The sequence below is a fragment of the Atractosteus spatula genome, chromosome 1 (genome assembly GCF_055471065.1).
Source record: "Atractosteus spatula isolate fAtrSpa1 chromosome 1, fAtrSpa1.hap1, whole genome shotgun sequence".
Classification (NCBI taxonomy): Eukaryota; Metazoa; Chordata; class Actinopteri; order Semionotiformes; family Lepisosteidae; genus Atractosteus; species Atractosteus spatula.
In genome coordinates, this window is record NC_142706.1 from 72,189,693 (window position 1) to 72,206,991 (window position 17,299).

Sequence of the window (17,299 nt, forward strand, 5' to 3'; positions counted from 1 at the left end):
CTGTAACAATCAATGATGAGGCCCCCTGTCCCGTGATATTGTACTTGTCTCCTGGCCGCTGGCTGGCGCCGTGAGATTTAGTGCTCGCGCAAGAGACCGGGGCAGGGCGCGAACGCGGCCCCCCGCCCCCCACAAAGTGTGCGCTCCAGGTTCCCTCTCGGGGCTCTGCAGCACAGCGTCCCGGCGCTTCCTCCTCGCCGGCCGCCGGGACAGCGGAAAGGCAGCGAGAAGGAGCCTCTTGCTCTGACGCCGCAAGGCCACAAGAGGGCGGAGGCGCCGCGCGTCTGGCCGACGTGTAGGGCCGGTGCGCTTTATGTGCCGAAATAAAACGCGACAGCCCCGAAATGTTTTCAGAGTGCTGTGCACTGGAGGTTTCTGTCTTGTGAAGACTTGCCTTGTGCTCCTCCGTGCAGTTTGTTTGTCCTGCTCCAGTGCGGGACAAGAGCAGGGCAAGCCAACTGAAGGGAGCACATTCGCCAACATCCAGGCACGCACTGAGTTCGAAAGCGGCTCCTTTCCAAAGAATCGCACATGAACGATCCCTCAGTCCCGCCCAGGGGGCACGGCGCCCCCGCCACACAGCTTCAAGTAGCGAGTCCGGCGCCCCGGCTTTCGCTTACGGCCACACCACCCTGAACACGCCCGATCTCGTCTGATCTCGGAAGCTAAGCAGGGTCGGGCCTGGTTAGTACTTGGATGGGAGACCGCCTGGGAATACCAGGTGCTGTAAGCTTTTGCTCTCTCGGCCAGCAGGGGTCGCCGTTGGTGCCGTAGGCTTTGGGAGGAAGAACTCGAGTATGGACATTTATTTCCCGAAAATACCAAACATTTCAATCTTCCCACTTTTGTTTCCTTCGGCAACGCTGAGTGGCAAACGGTATCGCGACGGTCATCCACTTTCTAGGCATGCCAGTTCAGAAAGAGAAGCTCCCTCACATCCCTTCAGATGCTCAAGAAAAATGATCAATATCCTGATCTCTAAAGATGGCTCTTTTAATGGCATGCATGTGATTCGTATTAGAAAAAAAACACGTTTGTAAAACGAATATCGAAGCTGCCTCTAAATCTGCAATTGAAGGTCAGTCAATAGCAAGTGACAGTCAATGTGTCGACCTCACACCTTGGTCTTCTGGTTGGATTAGCGATGTGTTGCATGCTGGCAAGAACTCAGTTTCAATGCTGGGGTATAATGACTCATGGAGAGCTTTTGGTGTTGGATTTTGTTCTTAAGATTTACAGTATTTCTCTCTCTCTCTCTCTCTCTATATATATATTATGAGTGCAGGACATAAGGTAGTCAGGTGACATTGCACTACAAACTGGTACACACACGTGCAATAGACTGAACTCCAAAGTCAAACTGATGGAGTGTGAGAAAAACAATAAAGGATTACTGTACCTGGACAGAGAGCGGGAGAAAGCAAGAATCAGTCAGACCACCAAGGTCAGACAAGCTGAAAGATCACAAATTAAGTACCTTATCACGAGGTGAACATTTAACGTGTATAACCAGAAGAAAGATTGTATTTTGTAGGGCTTGTGCTGCAGTAGCTGTGAAACCCTCATGCTGGGTAGTAGTCTCTGCTACTAAGTTGAGGCTTAGGGGGTGAGAGCCAGTTGAACCGCCTCTACAACAGCTACAGCCAAACAGAAAAGCTGAAGGCTTTCCATACGGCTGTGTCCCGAGAGGTCCAGTCAGCACAACAGAAACTGAGTACGAGGGGATCGCGAGACCCGAGGATAAAATGCAGGACCATTAAAACATCTGAATCAATGTGGGTTTGAGTGGGTGAATCATGCCGCCGTCAAAACAACATTAACAGCACTATGTGAACCCCATGTTACCTGGTCCGAGGACAGATTCGGTCACCTTCCGCTGTAGCATGCATACCGTGCTTCAAAAGGCAGAAAAGGAAATCTAGAAACAAAGTGATAGAGAAAGAGAAGAAGGGGGCAAATATTCAGAACATGTCTGTAGGATCATTCATTTCTACTTCTCAGGGATTCCTTGTGTATTTTTATTACAGTGCGCTCTGCTGGGTAAGGACTATTCGCTACTCTAGAAGCCACTGGTCTAGAAGAAGACGAATGCATTCTTCAAAGCCACCCAAGGCCCTTTGTATCCAACAGAGCACAGATTCTCGAACAAAATGAGCAGGGATGGATTCAGAGTGAGCAGAAAAAAAGGGAAAAACCGAGTTAAGAACAAGAAAGCATAGCGTATGTCTGTAACGGGCACTAACACGAGTACCATGTCGTCTGCCAGTGCTCGTGAAAAACCCCAGGGCGTCTTTCTAATAACCCCCCTCTATGAAGCGGTTTCACCAGCATGTTGTGCTGCTCACGGGGGGGGGGCTGCCGAGCGCGGAAGCCCAGCACAGCTCCCCAGCACACAGCACACAGCAAAGCCGCATCTGTTATTGGACCAAGCACATCAGGGGAGAGCGCGAACGCAGTCCCCCACTACCAGAAATTATGCAGTCGAGATTCCCACATTTGGGGAATTCGCAGGGGTCAGCACAGCCGGAGTGCAATGGCCGAGCCTCGCCCTGGGTGAACCTCCTTCTTGATCAAGGTATCTCCCCTGCCAGGTAAGTATGAGTTGTACAGGCCCCTGCAAGCGGCCCGCACCCACAGCACAGCACTCGCAGCCTAGGCCAGCTCCTCGCCCTGCACGCCACCGCCTCCTGCTGGGCCCACTCTTTCGCACACTCACACGCCACACCAACACTCAAAAGTGTGGGCAAAACGAGAAAACGAGCGCGCCGTTTCCTACACATCTGCAGTCGCCATTTCGCCATCGCAGCATGTCCCGGGATGCAATTCGGCCTCATTTACATATCACCAGACCGGCAGATCGCTACGCAAGCTCGCGACGTGCGCCTGCCACACACCGAACAAACACCGGAGCCTCTTCAGCAATTTCCGAAAAACGCGCCTGCTCGCCTGCCCCCAAGGCTCCGTCTCTTACCTGCTCTCCAGAGCCTGCTGCCTTCCGTGCTTTTCCCTCGGCACCGCTGCACCGCACCGCACACAACTCCTGCAGCGGGGGGAGAAAGTTTCCACGCTCCGCCGCAGGGAAGGCTCGCTCCGTGCGCACACGTCCTTTCAATGCCAGTTCAACAAGTGCTCCGCATTAGCAGCGTCGGGGCTCCGGCGTGTCGCGCCTCACCTCACCTCGCACAGCCCCCTTCCTTCAATGTCTGGCGCTGGGCACGCCCCGCTCTCCTCCACCTCATCTTATCGCGTGTGACCTCCGACAATGGCCACAATGCCGGGGAATGGCACCTGTAAAGTGTTAATTGGGGCACAGGAACAGCCCGCCTCGTCTCGGGGGCCGGCTTCAAAGACAATACAGCAAGCACAGCGGGGCGGGGGAAGAAGACGACACGACACTCGCAGGCACATTCAGCTCCGGCGGGAACGAGTCCTCCGTCGGTCTTTTCAAGTGCTGAGAGCCGAGTAATCCCCAGTGACTAGGTCTCACCCTGCGACTCTCGACTGGGCTCACCCACGGCAGCCCAGCAGGTGTGAGCCCGGCCGGCACCCGGATGGGAGATTCCCCCCGGGAAAGCTCAGGTTGCTGCTGCTGCTGCTGCTGCTGCTGCTGCTGCTGCTGCTCCTGCTCCTGCGAGAGGGGTGACTGGGACCAGTAGGGAGCGCTCACCCTGCGGGCTGTGTGGCTCTCTTATGCCCCAGCATCCTCATGGCGACACTCTGCTGCACAAACAGGCGCCGTCCTTCGGGGGAGGCGTAAAACCGAGGTGTCCTGACCCTCCTTGGCCATTCCAAATCCCAGGGCGTCTCTCAAGAAAGAGTCACGGGGGTGTTACCCATCAGTCGGGCTCTCCTCCTAATCCCCGTCTCACCTGTAACAATCAATGATGAGGCCCCCTGTCCCGTGATATTGTACTTGTCTCCTGGCCGCTGGCTGGCGCCGTGAGATTTAGTGCTCGCGCAAGAGACCGGGGCAGGGCGCGAACGCGGCCCCCCGCCCCCCGCCCCCCACAAAGTGTGCGCTCCAGGTTCCCTCTCGGGGCTCTGCAGCACAGCGTCCCGGCGCTTCCTCCTCGCCGGCCGCCGGGACAGCGGAAAGGCAGCGAGAAGGAGCCTCTTGCTCTGACGCCGCAAGGCCACAAGAGGGCGGAGGCGCCGCGCGTCTGGCCGACGTGTAGGGCCGGTGCGCTTTATGTGCCGAAATAAAACGCGACAGCCCCGAAATGTTTTCAGAGTGCTGTGCACTGGAGGTTTCTGTCTTGTGAAGACTTGCCTTGTGCTCCTCCGTGCAGTTTGTTTGTCCTGCTCCAGTGCGGGACAAGAGCAGGGCAAGCCAACTGAAGGGAGCACATTCGCCAACATCCAGGCACGCACTGAGTTCGAAAGCGGCTCCTTTCCAAAGAATCGCACATGAACGATCCCTCAGTCCCGCCCAGGGGGCACGGCGCCCCCGCCACACAGCTTCAAGTAGCGAGTCCGGCGCCCCGGCTTTCGCTTACGGCCACACCACCCTGAACACGCCCGATCTCGTCTGATCTCGGAAGCTAAGCAGGGTCGGGCCTGGTTAGTACTTGGATGGGAGACCGCCTGGGAATACCAGGTGCTGTAAGCTTTTGCTCTCTCGGCCAGCAGGGGTCGCCGTTGGTGCCGTAGGCTTTGGGAGGAAGAACTCGAGTATGGACATTTATTTCCCGAAAATACCAAACATTTCAATCTTCCCACTTTTGTTTCCTTCGGCAACGCTGAGTGGCAAACGGTATCGCGACGGTCATCCACTTTCTAGGCATGCCAGTTCAGAAAGAGAAGCTCCCTCACATCCCTTCAGATGCTCAAGAAAAATGATCAATATCCTGATCTCTAAAGATGGCTCTTTTAATGGCATGCATGTGATTCGTATTAGAAAAAAAACACGTTTGTAAAACGAATATCGAAGCTGCCTCTAAATCTGCAATTGAAGGTCAGTCAATAGCAAGTGACAGTCAATGTGTCGACCTCACACCTTGGTCTTCTGGTTGGATTAGCGATGTGTTGCATGCTGGCAAGAACTCAGTTTCAATGCTGGGGTATAATGACTCATGGAGAGCTTTTGGTGTTGGATTTTGTTCTTAAGATTTACAGTATTTCTCTCTCTCTCTCTCTCTCTATATATATATTATGAGTGCAGGACATAAGGTAGTCAGGTGACATTGCACTACAAACTGGTACACACACGTGCAATAGACTGAACTCCAAAGTCAAACTGATGGAGTGTGAGAAAAACAATAAAGGATTACTGTACCTGGACAGAGAGCGGGAGAAAGCAAGAATCAGTCAGACCACCAAGGTCAGACAAGCTGAAAGATCACAAATTAAGTACCTTATCACGAGGTGAACATTTAACGTGTATAACCAGAAGAAAGATTGTATTTTGTAGGGCTTGTGCTGCAGTAGCTGTGAAACCCTCATGCTGGGTAGTAGTCTCTGCTACTAAGTTGAGGCTTAGGGGGTGAGAGCCAGTTGAACCGCCTCTACAACAGCTACAGCCAAACAGAAAAGCTGAAGGCTTTCCATACGGCTGTGTCCCGAGAGGTCCAGTCAGCACAACAGAAACTGAGTACGAGGGGATCGCGAGACCCGAGGATAAAATGCAGGACCATTAAAACATCTGAATCAATGTGGGTTTGAGTGGGTGAATCATGCCGCCGTCAAAACAACATTAACAGCACTATGTGAACCCCATGTTACCTGGTCCGAGGACAGATTCGGTCACCTTCCGCTGTAGCATGCATACCGTGCTTCAAAAGGCAGAAAAGGAAATCTAGAAACAAAGTGATAGAGAAAGAGAAGAAGGGGGCAAATATTCAGAACATGTCTGTAGGATCATTCATTTCTACTTCTCAGGGATTCCTTGTGTATTTTTATTACAGTGCGCTCTGCTGGGTAAGGACTATTCGCTACTCTAGAAGCCACTGGTCTAGAAGAAGACGAATGCATTCTTCAAAGCCACCCAAGGCCCTTTGTATCCAACAGAGCACAGATTCTCGAACAAAATGAGCAGGGATGGATTCAGAGTGAGCAGAAAAAAAGGGAAAAACCGAGTTAAGAACAAGAAAGCATAGCGTATGTCTGTAACGGGCACTAACACGAGTACCATGTCGTCTGCCAGTGCTCGTGAAAAACCCCAGGGCGTCTTTCTAATAACCCCCCTCTATGAAGCGGTTTCACCAGCATGTTGTGCTGCTCACGGGGGGGGGGGCTGCCGAGCGCGGAAGCCCAGCACAGCTCCCCAGCACACAGCACACAGCAAAGCCGCATCTGTTATTGGACCAAGCACATCAGGGGAGAGCGCGAACGCAGTCCCCCACTACCAGAAATTATGCAGTCGAGATTCCCACATTTGGGGAATTCGCAGGGGTCAGCACAGCCGGAGTGCAATGGCCGAGCCTCGCCCTGGGTGAACCTCCTTCTTGATCAAGGTATCTCCCCTGCCAGGTAAGTATGAGTTGTACAGGCCCCTGCAAGCGGCCCGCACCCACAGCACAGCACTCGCAGCCTAGGCCAGCTCCTCGCCCTGCACGCCACCGCCTCCTGCTGGGCCCACTCTTTCGCACACTCACACGCCACACCAACACTCAAAAGTGTGGGCAAAACGAGAAAACGAGCGCGCCGTTTCCTACACATCTGCAGTCGCCATTTCGCCATCGCAGCATGTCCCGGGATGCAATTCGGCCTCATTTACATATCACCAGACCGGCAGATCGCTACGCAAGCTCGCGACGTGCGCCTGCCACACACCGAACAAACACCGGAGCCTCTTCAGCAATTTCCGAAAAACGCGCCTGCTCGCCTGCCCCCAAGGCTCCGTCTCTTACCTGCTCTCCAGAGCCTGCTGCCTTCCGTGCTTTTCCCTCGGCACCGCTGCACCGCACCGCACACAACTCCTGCAGCGGGGGGAGAAAGTTTCCACGCTCCGCCGCAGGGAAGGCTCGCTCCGTGCGCACACGTCCTTTCAATGCCAGTTCAACAAGTGCTCCGCATTAGCAGCGTCGGGGCTCCGGCGTGTCGCGCCTCACCTCACCTCGCACAGCCCCCTTCCTTCAATGTCTGGCGCTGGGCACGCCCCGCTCTCCTCCACCTCATCTTATCGCGTGTGACCTCCGACAATGGCCACAATGCCGGGGAATGGCACCTGTAAAGTGTTAATTGGGGCACAGGAACAGCCCGCCTCGTCTCGGGGGCCGGCTTCAAAGACAATACAGCAAGCACAGCGGGGCGGGGGAAGAAGACGACACGACACTCGCAGGCACATTCAGCTCCGGCGGGAACGAGTCCTCCGTCGGTCTTTTCAAGTGCTGAGAGCCGAGTAATCCCCAGTGACTAGGTCTCACCCTGCGACTCTCGACTGGGCTCACCCACGGCAGCCCAGCAGGTGTGAGCCCGGCCGGCACCCGGATGGGAGATTCCCCCCGGGAAAGCTCAGGTTGCTGCTGCTGCTGCTGCTGCTGCTGCTGCTCCTGCTCCTGCGAGAGGGGTGACTGGGACCAGTAGGGAGCGCTCACCCTGCGGGCTGTGTGGCTCTCTTATGCCCCAGCATCCTCATGGCGACACTCTGCTGCACAAACAGGCGCCGTCCTTCGGGGGAGGCGTAAAACCGAGGTGTCCTGACCCTCCTTGGCCATTCCAAATCCCAGGGCGTCTCTCAAGAAAGAGTCACGGGGGTGTTACCCATCAGTCGGGCTCTCCTCCTAATCCCCGTCTCACCTGTAACAATCAATGATGAGGCCCCCTGTCCCGTGATATTGTACTTGTCTCCTGGCCGCTGGCTGGCGCCGTGAGATTTAGTGCTCGCGCAAGAGACCGGGGCAGGGCGCGAACGCGGCCCCCCGCCCCCCACAAAGTGTGCGCTCCAGGTTCCCTCTCGGGGCTCTGCAGCACAGCGTCCCGGCGCTTCCTCCTCGCCGGCCGCCGGGACAGCGGAAAGGCAGCGAGAAGGAGCCTCTTGCTCTGACGCCGCAAGGCCACAAGAGGGCGGAGGCGCCGCGCGTCTGGCCGACGTGTAGGGCCGGTGCGCTTTATGTGCCGAAATAAAACGCGACAGCCCCGAAATGTTTTCAGAGTGCTGTGCACTGGAGGTTTCTGTCTTGTGAAGACTTGCCTTGTGCTCCTCCGTGCAGTTTGTTTGTCCTGCTCCAGTGCGGGACAAGAGCAGGGCAAGCCAACTGAAGGGAGCACATTCGCCAACATCCAGGCACGCACTGAGTTCGAAAGCGGCTCCTTTCCAAAGAATCGCACATGAACGATCCCTCAGTCCCGCCCAGGGGGCACGGCGCCCCCGCCACACAGCTTCAAGTAGCGAGTCCGGCGCCCCGGCTTTCGCTTACGGCCACACCACCCTGAACACGCCCGATCTCGTCTGATCTCGGAAGCTAAGCAGGGTCGGGCCTGGTTAGTACTTGGATGGGAGACCGCCTGGGAATACCAGGTGCTGTAAGCTTTTGCTCTCTCGGCCAGCAGGGGTCGCCGTTGGTGCCGTAGGCTTTGGGAGGAAGAACTCGAGTATGGACATTTATTTCCCGAAAATACCAAACATTTCAATCTTCCCACTTTTGTTTCCTTCGGCAACGCTGAGTGGCAAACGGTATCGCGACGGTCATCCACTTTCTAGGCATGCCAGTTCAGAAAGAGAAGCTCCCTCACATCCCTTCAGATGCTCAAGAAAAATGATCAATATCCTGATCTCTAAAGATGGCTCTTTTAATGGCATGCATGTGATTCGTATTAGAAAAAAAACACGTTTGTAAAACGAATATCGAAGCTGCCTCTAAATCTGCAATTGAAGGTCAGTCAATAGCAAGTGACAGTCAATGTGTCGACCTCACACCTTGGTCTTCTGGTTGGATTAGCGATGTGTTGCATGCTGGCAAGAACTCAGTTTCAATGCTGGGGTATAATGACTCATGGAGAGCTTTTGGTGTTGGATTTTGTTCTTAAGATTTACAGTATTTCTCTCTCTCTCTCTCTCTCTATATATATATTATGAGTGCAGGACATAAGGTAGTCAGGTGACATTGCACTACAAACTGGTACACACACGTGCAATAGACTGAACTCCAAAGTCAAACTGATGGAGTGTGAGAAAAACAATAAAGGATTACTGTACCTGGACAGAGAGCGGGAGAAAGCAAGAATCAGTCAGACCACCAAGGTCAGACAAGCTGAAAGATCACAAATTAAGTACCTTATCACGAGGTGAACATTTAACGTGTATAACCAGAAGAAAGATTGTATTTTGTAGGGCTTGTGCTGCAGTAGCTGTGAAACCCTCATGCTGGGTAGTAGTCTCTGCTACTAAGTTGAGGCTTAGGGGGTGAGAGCCAGTTGAACCGCCTCTACAACAGCTACAGCCAAACAGAAAAGCTGAAGGCTTTCCATACGGCTGTGTCCCGAGAGGTCCAGTCAGCACAACAGAAACTGAGTACGAGGGGATCGCGAGACCCGAGGATAAAATGCAGGACCATTAAAACATCTGAATCAATGTGGGTTTGAGTGGGTGAATCATGCCGCCGTCAAAACAACATTAACAGCACTATGTGAACCCCATGTTACCTGGTCCGAGGACAGATTCGGTCACCTTCCGCTGTAGCATGCATACCGTGCTTCAAAAGGCAGAAAAGGAAATCTAGAAACAAAGTGATAGAGAAAGAGAAGAAGGGGGCAAATATTCAGAACATGTCTGTAGGATCATTCATTTCTACTTCTCAGGGATTCCTTGTGTATTTTTATTACAGTGCGCTCTGCTGGGTAAGGACTATTCGCTACTCTAGAAGCCACTGGTCTAGAAGAAGACGAATGCATTCTTCAAAGCCACCCAAGGCCCTTTGTATCCAACAGAGCACAGATTCTCGAACAAAATGAGCAGGGATGGATTCAGAGTGAGCAGAAAAAAAGGGAAAAACCGAGTTAAGAACAAGAAAGCATAGCGTATGTCTGTAACGGGCACTAACACGAGTACCATGTCGTCTGCCAGTGCTCGTGAAAAACCCCAGGGCGTCTTTCTAATAACCCCCCTCTATGAAGCGGTTTCACCAGCACGTTGTGCTGCTCACGGGGGGGGGGCTGCCGAGCGCGGAAGCCCAGCACAGCTCCCCAGCACACAGCACACAGCAAAGCCGCATCTGTTATTGGACCAAGCACATCAGGGGAGAGCGCGAACGCAGTCCCCCACTACCAGAAATTATGCAGTCGAGATTCCCACATTTGGGGAATTCGCAGGGGTCAGCACAGCCGGAGTGCAATGGCCGAGCCTCGCCCTGGGTGAACCTCCTTCTTGATCAAGGTATCTCCCCTGCCAGGTAAGTATGAGTTGTACAGGCCCCTGCAAGCGGCCCGCACCCACAGCACAGCACTCGCAGCCTAGGCCAGCTCCTCGCCCTGCACGCCACCGCCTCCTGCTGGGCCCACTCTTTCGCACACTCACACGCCACACCAACACTCAAAAGTGTGGGCAAAACGAGAAAACGAGCGCGCCGTTTCCTACACATCTGCAGTCGCCATTTCGCCATCGCAGCATGTCCCGGGATGCAATTCGGCCTCATTTACATATCACCAGACCGGCAGATCGCTACGCAAGCTCGCGACGTGCGCCTGCCACACACCGAACAAACACCGGAGCCTCTTCAGCAATTTCCGAAAAACGCGCCTGCTCGCCTGCCCCCAAGGCTCCGTCTCTTACCTGCTCTCCAGAGCCTGCTGCCTTCCGTGCTTTTCCCTCGGCACCGCTGCACCGCACCGCACACAACTCCTGCAGCGGGGGGAGAAAGTTTCCACGCTCCGCCGCAGGGAAGGCTCGCTCCGTGCGCACACGTCCTTTCAATGCCAGTTCAACAAGTGCTCCGCATTAGCAGCGTCGGGGCTCCGGCGTGTCGCGCCTCACCTCACCTCGCACAGCCCCCTTCCTTCAATGTCTGGCGCTGGGCACGCCCCGCTCTCCTCCACCTCATCTTATCGCGTGTGACCTCCGACAATGGCCACAATGCCGGGGAATGGCACCTGTAAAGTGTTAATTGGGGCACAGGAACAGCCCGCCTCGTCTCGGGGGCCGGCTTCAAAGACAATACAGCAAGCACAGCGGGGCGGGGGAAGAAGACGACACGACACTCGCAGGCACATTCAGCTCCGGCGGGAACGAGTCCTCCGTCGGTCTTTTCAAGTGCTGAGAGCCGAGTAATCCCCAGTGACTAGGTCTCACCCTGCGACTCTCGACTGGGCTCACCCACGGCAGCCCAGCAGGTGTGAGCCCGGCCGGCACCCGGATGGGAGATTCCCCCCGGGAAAGCTCAGGTTGCTGCTGCTGCTGCTGCTGCTGCTGCTGCTCCTGCGAGAGGGGTGACTGGGACCAGTAGGGAGCGCTCACCCTGCGGGCTGTGTGGCTCTCTTATGCCCCAGCATCCTCATGGCGACACTCTGCTGCACAAACAGGCGCCGTCCTTCGGGGGAGGCGTAAAACCGAGGTGTCCTGACCCTCCTTGGCCATTCCAAATCCCAGGGCGTCTCTCAAGAAAGAGTCACGGGGGTGTTACCCATCAGTCGGGCTCTCCTCCTAATCCCCGTCTCACCTGTAACAATCAATGATGAGGCCCCCTGTCCCGTGATATTGTACTTGTCTCCTGGCCGCTGGCTGGCGCCGTGAGATTTAGTGCTCGCGCAAGAGACCGGGGCAGGGCGCGAACGCGGCCCCCCGCCCCCCACAAAGTGTGCGCTCCAGGTTCCCTCTCGGGGCTCTGCAGCACAGCGTCCCGGCGCTTCCTCCTCGCCGGCCGCCGGGACAGCGGAAAGGCAGCGAGAAGGAGCCTCTTGCTCTGACGCCGCAAGGCCACAAGAGGGCGGAGGCGCCGCGCGTCTGGCCGACGTGTAGGGCCGGTGCGCTTTATGTGCCGAAATAAAACGCGACAGCCCCGAAATGTTTTCAGAGTGCTGTGCACTGGAGGTTTCTGTCTTGTGAAGACTTGCCTTGTGCTCCTCCGTGCAGTTTGTTTGTCCTGCTCCAGTGCGGGACAAGAGCAGGGCAAGCCAACTGAAGGGAGCACATTCGCCAACATCCAGGCACGCACTGAGTTCGAAAGCGGCTCCTTTCCAAAGAATCGCACATGAACGATCCCTCAGTCCCGCCCAGGGGGCACGGCGCCCCCGCCACACAGCTTCAAGTAGCGAGTCCGGCGCCCCGGCTTTCGCTTACGGCCACACCACCCTGAACACGCCCGATCTCGTCTGATCTCGGAAGCTAAGCAGGGTCGGGCCTGGTTAGTACTTGGATGGGAGACCGCCTGGGAATACCAGGTGCTGTAAGCTTTTGCTCTCTCGGCCAGCAGGGGTCGCCGTTGGTGCCGTAGGCTTTGGGAGGAAGAACTCGAGTATGGACATTTATTTCCCGAAAATACCAAACATTTCAATCTTCCCACTTTTGTTTCCTTCGGCAACGCTGAGTGGCAAACGGTATCGCGACGGTCATCCACTTTCTAGGCATGCCAGTTCAGAAAGAGAAGCTCCCTCACATCCCTTCAGATGCTCAAGAAAAATGATCAATATCCTGATCTCTAAAGATGGCTCTTTTAATGGCATGCATGTGATTCGTATTAGAAAAAAAACACGTTTGTAAAACGAATATCGAAGCTGCCTCTAAATCTGCAATTGAAGGTCAGTCAATAGCAAGTGACAGTCAATGTGTCGACCTCACACCTTGGTCTTCTGGTTGGATTAGCGATGTGTTGCATGCTGGCAAGAACTCAGTTTCAATGCTGGGGTATAATGACTCATGGAGAGCTTTTGGTGTTGGATTTTGTTCTTAAGATTTACAGTATTTCTCTCTCTCTCTCTCTCTCTCTATATATATATATTATGAGTGCAGGACATAAGGTAGTCAGGTGACATTGCACTACAAACTGGTACACACACGTGCAATAGACTGAACTCCAAAGTCAAACTGATGGAGTGTGAGAAAAACAATAAAGGATTACTGTACCTGGACAGAGAGCGGGAGAAAGCAAGAATCAGTCAGACCACCAAGGTCAGACAAGCTGAAAGATCACAAATTAAGTACCTTATCACGAGGTGAACATTTAACGTGTATAACCAGAAGAAAGATTGTATTTTGTAGGGCTTGTGCTGCAGTAGCTGTGAAACCCTCATGCTGGGTAGTAGTCTCTGCTACTAAGTTGAGGCTTAGGGGGTGAGAGCCAGTTGAACCGCCTCTACAACAGCTACAGCCAAACAGAAAAGCTGAAGGCTTTCCATACGGCTGTGTCCCGAGAGGTCCAGTCAGCACAACAGAAACTGAGTACGAGGGGATCGCGAGACCCGAGGATAAAATGCAGGACCATTAAAACATCTGAATCAATGTGGGTTTGAGTGGGTGAATCATGCCGCCGTCAAAACAACATTAACAGCACTATGTGAACCCCATGTTACCTGGTCCGAGGACAGATTCGGTCACCTTCCGCTGTAGCATGCATACCGTGCTTCAAAAGGCAGAAAAGGAAATCTAGAAACAAAGTGATAGAGAAAGAGAAGAAGGGGGCAAATATTCAGAACATGTCTGTAGGATCATTCATTTCTACTTCTCAGGGATTCCTTGTGTATTTTTATTACAGTGCGCTCTGCTGGGTAAGGACTATTCGCTACTCTAGAAGCCACTGGTCTAGAAGAAGACGAATGCATTCTTCAAAGCCACCCAAGGCCCTTTGTATCCAACAGAGCACAGATTCTCGAACAAAATGAGCAGGGATGGATTCAGAGTGAGCAGAAAAAAAGGGAAAAACCGAGTTAAGAACAAGAAAGCATAGCGTATGTCTGTAACGGGCACTAACACGAGTACCATGTCGTCTGCCAGTGCTCGTGAAAAACCCCAGGGCGTCTTTCTAATAACCCCCCTCTATGAAGCGGTTTCACCAGCATGTTGTGCTGCTCACGGGGGGGGGGGCTGCCGAGCGCGGAAGCCCAGCACAGCTCCCCAGCACACAGCACACAGCAAAGCCGCATCTGTTATTGGACCAAGCACATCAGGGGAGAGCGCGAACGCAGTCCCCCACTACCAGAAATTATGCAGTCGAGATTCCCACATTTGGGGAATTCGCAGGGGTCAGCACAGCCGGAGTGCAATGGCCGAGCCTCGCCCTGGGTGAACCTCCTTCTTGATCAAGGTATCTCCCCTGCCAGGTAAGTATGAGTTGTACAGGCCCCTGCAAGCGGCCCGCACCCACAGCACAGCACTCGCAGCCTAGGCCAGCTCCTCGCCCTGCACGCCACCGCCTCCTGCTGGGCCCACTCTTTCGCACACTCACACGCCACACCAACACTCAAAAGTGTGGGCAAAACGAGAAAACGAGCGCGCCGTTTCCTACACATCTGCAGTCGCCATTTCGCCATCGCAGCATGTCCCGGGATGCAATTCGGCCTCATTTACATATCACCAGACCGGCAGATCGCTACGCAAGCTCGCGACGTGCGCCTGCCACACACCGAACAAACACCGGAGCCTCTTCAGCAATTTCCGAAAAACGCGCCTGCTCGCCTGCCCCCAAGGCTCCGTCTCTTACCTGCTCTCCAGAGCCTGCTGCCTTCCGTGCTTTTCCCTCGGCACCGCTGCACCGCACCGCACACAACTCCTGCAGCGGGGGGAGAAAGTTTCCACGCTCCGCCGCAGGGAAGGCTCGCTCCGTGCGCACACGTCCTTTCAATGCCAGTTCAACAAGTGCTCCGCATTAGCAGCGTCGGGGCTCCGGCGTGTCGCGCCTCACCTCACCTCGCACAGCCCCCTTCCTTCAATGTCTGGCGCTGGGCACGCCCCGCTCTCCTCCACCTCATCTTATCGCGTGTGACCTCCGACAATGGCCACAATGCCGGGGAATGGCACCTGTAAAGTGTTAATTGGGGCACAGGAACAGCCCGCCTCGTCTCGGGGGCCGGCTTCAAAGACAATACAGCAAGCACAGCGGGGCGGGGGAAGAAGACGACACGACACTCGCAGGCACATTCAGCTCCGGCGGGAACGAGTCCTCCGTCGGTCTTTTCAAGTGCTGAGAGCCGAGTAATCCCCAGTGACTAGGTCTCACCCTGCGACTCTCGACTGGGCTCACCCACGGCAGCCCAGCAGGTGTGAGCCCGGCCGGCACCCGGATGGGAGATTCCCCCCGGGAAAGCTCAGGTTGCTGCTGCTGCTGCTGCTGCTGCTGCTGCTCCTGCGAGAGGGGTGACTGGGACCAGTAGGGAGCGCTCACCCTGCGGGCTGTGTGGCTCTCTTATGCCCCAGCATCCTCATGGCGACACTCTGCTGCACAAACAGGCGCCGTCCTTCGGGGGAGGCGTAAAACCGAGGTGTCCTGACCCTCCTTGGCCATTCCAAATCCCAGGGCGTCTCTCAAGAAAGAGTCACGGGGGTGTTACCCATCAGTCGGGCTCTCCTCCTAATCCCCGTCTCACCTGTAACAATCAATGATGAGGCCCCCTGTCCCGTGATATTGTACTTGTCTCCTGGCCGCTGGCTGGCGCCGTGAGATTTAGTGATCGCGCAAGAGACCGGGGCAGGGCGCGAACGCGGCCCCCCGCCCCCCGCCCCCCACCCCCCACAAAGTGTGCGCTCCAGGTTCCCTCTCGGGGCTCTGCAGCACAGCGTCCCGGCGCTTCCTCCTCGCCGGCCGCCGGGACAGCGGAATGGCAGCGAGAAGGAGCCTCTTGCTCTGACGCCGCAAGGCCACAAGAGGGCGGAGGCACCGCGCGTCTGGCCGACGTGTAGGGCCGGTGCGCTTTATGTGCCGAAATAAAACGCGACAGCCCCGAAATGTTTTCAGAGTGCTGTGCACTGGAGGTTTCTGTCTTGTGAAGACTTGCCTTGTGCTCCTCCGTGCAGTTTGTTTGTCCTGCTCCAGTGCGGGACAAGAGCAGGGCAAGCCAACTGAAGGGAGCACATTCGCCAACATCCAGGCACGCACTGAGTTCGAAAGCGGCTCCTTTCCAAAGAATCGCACATGAACGATCCCTCAGTCCCGCCCAGGGGGCACGGCGCCCCCGCCACACAGCTTCAAGTAGCGAGTCCGGCGCCCCGGCTTTCGCTTACGGCCACACCACCCTGAACACGCCCGATCTCGTCTGATCTCGGAAGCTAAGCAGGGTCGGGCCTGGTTAGTACTTGGATGGGAGACCGCCTGGGAATACCAGGTGCTGTAAGCTTTTGCTCTCTCGGCCAGCAGGGGTCGCCGTTGGTGCCGTAGGCTTTGGGAGGAAGAACTCGAGTATGGACATTTATTTCCCGAAAATACCAAACATTTCAATCTTCCCACTTTTGTTTCCTTCGGCAACGCTGAGTGGCAAACGGTATCGCGACGGTCATCCACTTTCTAGGCATGCCAGTTCAGAAAGAGAAGCTCCCTCACATCCCTTCAGATGCTCAAGAAAAATGATCAATATCCTGATCTCTAAAGATGGCTCTTTTAATGGCATGCATGTGATTCGTATTAGAAAAAAAACACGTTTGTAAAACGAATATCGAAGCTGCCTCTAAATCTGCAATTGAAGGTCAGTCAATAGCAAGTGACAGTCAATGTGTCGACCTCACACCTTGGTCTTCTGGTTGGATTAGCGATGTGTTGCATGCTGGCAAGAACTCAGTTTCAATGCTGGGGTATAATGACTCATGGAGAGCTTTTGGTGTTGGATTTTGTTCTTAAGATTTACAGTATTTCTCTCTCTCTCTCTCTCTCTATATATATATTATGAGTGCAGGACATAAGGTAGTCAGGTGACATTGCACTACAAACTGGTACACACACGTGCAATAGACTGAACTCCAAAGTCAAACTGATGGAGTGTGAGAAAAACAATAAAGGATTACTGTACCTGGACAGAGAGCGGGAGAAAGCAAGAATCAGTCAGACCACCAAGGTCAGACAAGCTGAAAGATCACAAATTAAGTACCTTATCACGAGGTGAACATTTAACGTGTATAACCAGAAGAAAGATTGTATTTTGTAGGGCTTGTGCTGCAGTAGCTGTGAAACCCTCATGCTGGGTAGTAGTCTCTGCTACTAAGTTGAGGCTTAGGGGGTGAGAGCCAGTTGAACCGCCTCTACAACAGCTACAGCCAAACAGAAAAGCTGAAGGCTTTCCATACGGCTGTGTCCCGAGAGGTCCAGTCAGCACAACAGAAACTGAGTACGAGGGGATCGCGAGACCCGAGGATAAAATGCAGGACCATTAAAACATCTGAATCAATGTGGGTTTGAGTGGGTGAATCATGCCGCCGTCAAAACAACATTAACAGCACTATGTGAAC

General features: G+C 54.5%; 9 non-coding genes across 9 annotated transcripts; 5 read left to right on the plus strand and 4 right to left on the minus strand.

The window, feature by feature from the left end:
* The first annotated feature begins 614 nt into the window (after positions 1 to 614).
* On the plus strand, positions 615 to 733 carry LOC148841678 (5S ribosomal RNA). Its single transcript, XR_016093035.1, has one exon. It is a non-coding gene; the product is annotated as a 5S ribosomal RNA (ribosomal RNA).
* A 1,702-nt stretch (positions 734 to 2,435) lies between these two features.
* LOC148841679 (U1 spliceosomal RNA) lies at positions 2,436 to 2,599 on the minus strand. The gene has a single exon (XR_016092124.1). It is a non-coding gene; the product is annotated as a U1 spliceosomal RNA (small nuclear RNA).
* A 1,891-nt stretch (positions 2,600 to 4,490) lies between these two features.
* On the plus strand, positions 4,491 to 4,609 carry LOC148841680 (5S ribosomal RNA). Its single transcript, XR_016093037.1, has one exon. It is a non-coding gene; the product is annotated as a 5S ribosomal RNA (ribosomal RNA).
* A 1,703-nt stretch (positions 4,610 to 6,312) lies between these two features.
* LOC148841681 (U1 spliceosomal RNA) lies at positions 6,313 to 6,476 on the minus strand. The gene has a single exon (XR_016093044.1). It is a non-coding gene; the product is annotated as a U1 spliceosomal RNA (small nuclear RNA).
* Positions 6,477 to 8,351: 1,875 nt separating this feature from the next.
* LOC148841682 (5S ribosomal RNA) lies at positions 8,352 to 8,470 on the plus strand. Its single transcript, XR_016093038.1, has one exon. It is a non-coding gene; the product is annotated as a 5S ribosomal RNA (ribosomal RNA).
* Positions 8,471 to 10,172: 1,702 nt separating this feature from the next.
* Positions 10,173 to 10,336, minus strand: LOC148841683 (U1 spliceosomal RNA). The gene has a single exon (XR_016093668.1). It is a non-coding gene; the product is annotated as a U1 spliceosomal RNA (small nuclear RNA).
* A 1,869-nt stretch (positions 10,337 to 12,205) lies between these two features.
* On the plus strand, positions 12,206 to 12,324 carry LOC148841684 (5S ribosomal RNA). The gene has a single exon (XR_016093040.1). It is a non-coding gene; the product is annotated as a 5S ribosomal RNA (ribosomal RNA).
* Positions 12,325 to 14,031: 1,707 nt separating this feature from the next.
* LOC148841685 (U1 spliceosomal RNA) lies at positions 14,032 to 14,195 on the minus strand. Its single transcript, XR_016091543.1, has one exon. It is a non-coding gene; the product is annotated as a U1 spliceosomal RNA (small nuclear RNA).
* Positions 14,196 to 16,078: 1,883 nt separating this feature from the next.
* Positions 16,079 to 16,197, plus strand: LOC148841686 (5S ribosomal RNA). The gene has a single exon (XR_016093042.1). It is a non-coding gene; the product is annotated as a 5S ribosomal RNA (ribosomal RNA).
* The last annotated feature ends 1,102 nt before the right edge of the window (positions 16,198 to 17,299 follow it).